Here is a 1,611-nt window from a genome sequence, read left to right on the forward strand (position 1 = left end):
AAATAATCAAAGATACAATTTTGAGTGAAAAATGCTGTGACGATGTATGTTCAACTACTAACCGTTGTAATGTTACCGCAGAGCTATTATTACGTGTTGTAGTAATTAATAATGATGGGGCTACGTACATACGTGTAATATAAGGCGTCCTACATGAAAGATGTATGAAGCGCCAAGTAGTACACGTTCATGCAATCGATCGTTTTATATAGCATCGAATAAATCATACACGCACGTTTTCTGTTTATAAGAAAAGTGAAATAATTTTTCACAAAGAAAAAACGAGCGTAACGCCTTTTGAACATATTGACGTTAAAATACAATAAATCCTTCACAAATTATATATTTTTTGTAGAATAATAAAAATAAGATTTTAGAATCAATTTCTTCTTAACAAAAATTTAATGGCACATAACTTTTCGTTTTATAATTTATGACTTTGTGTATTTTGAAAGGCAAATCAAATATTAAAATTATATTTTCGCATAGAGAAAACGATTCTGATGAAGTATCTAAAAATTTAATTAGATCTAAAAATAATTTTGTTAAAATTATTTAAAAAGAATTATTAAAATAACTACTAAAATAATGTACGACGCTGAAGCTGATTGATAAAATATCAAAATTATTTGCAGCATTGCTCATCATGCTTTAGCCTATATAATTTATTTTGATAATCTTATAAAATTATTTAGATAGCTAACTGTATAGTTAGCTAAATTTTTATATATATTTTAGCAAAACTATTCTTTCCGTATTTTTAAATTTTTATTTTTCTAATTTAATACTTTCTATTTTTATTCCTCTCATTTAATAGGTAATCTAGTTTACAACTTGGCGTCTTTTAAAATGTTAAAAAAAAATAATAATTTCAGATATTAACAAGAATTCAAACAATATCGGTTCAACATCGCACCTTCCAATTAAACCGTCTAATCCAGTCGGGGCGCGTTTTGATCCAAAAGTATCACAAGCACGTCACACATCGCACCGTTCCGCACATTTTCCCGCAAAAATGTTGCATCGTCGGTAACGTTCAAGGCTCGATCAATAACCAGAGATCAGAACTCAACGCGAAACGCTTGCTGCGAAGATCGTGACGAGACTGACGCATCGCTGTGCCAGGCTGAGTCGCGTCGATCCGCGACTTTCACTTCGATCATCGAGAGGCCCCTTCTCGACCGTTTATTCACGATGCACCCACGCTCTCGTGTCTCGATCGCGACATGCTCGTGCGAAGAATGAAGCACAATCACAGCACGATGAGATTGCCATGGCACACGCTCCGATTTTCTGTAGTTACACGCGATAATAAAAAGTGAAGAAGCTAGACATAAAAATGTCATGACAATATTTACTAATATAAATTAATTGACAAATTTAATGATATAAATTAATCAAACAAGATTATCATTAAATTAAATAAAAGAATTAAATCTCTGCAAATGGTCGTGGTATTTAAAATTGTCTGCAGAATGTCTTTAATTCAATTTATCTGTTTTCTATAAAATAGAAAAATTTTATATAATAGAAAATTATAATATATCTGCACGGAAAGAACAATTTTTTAAAAATTTAGTAGTAGTATTCAAAAATTTAGCTACATATTAT

The 1,611-nt window shown here is 30.6% G+C and overlaps 2 protein-coding genes across 3 annotated transcripts in view; both read right to left on the reverse strand.

Annotated features, from left to right (window-relative positions):
• LOC108750042 overlaps positions 1–1,611 on the reverse strand; it is a 38,768-nt gene that overhangs the window by 10,036 nt on the left and 27,121 nt on the right. Inside the window, exon 1 of one of the 2 annotated variants that reach the window (XM_018489234.1) lies at positions 917–1,091. The exons of the other annotated variant lie outside the window; for it this stretch is intronic. The gene's annotated coding sequence lies outside the window, so the exon portion shown is untranslated. Of the gene's footprint in view, positions 1–916; positions 1,092–1,611 lie in introns of those variants that run through there. 2 annotated transcript variants of the gene reach the window in all.
• Positions 1–1,611, reverse strand: part of LOC108750040 — a 46,869-nt gene that overhangs the window by 7,106 nt on the left and 38,152 nt on the right. The window lies entirely within an intron of this gene.

Source organism: Trachymyrmex septentrionalis, unplaced genomic scaffold, assembly GCF_001594115.1.
Source record: "Trachymyrmex septentrionalis isolate Tsep2-gDNA-1 unplaced genomic scaffold, Tsep1.0 scaffold32, whole genome shotgun sequence".
Lineage (NCBI taxonomy): Eukaryota > Metazoa > Arthropoda > Insecta > Hymenoptera > Formicidae > Trachymyrmex > Trachymyrmex septentrionalis.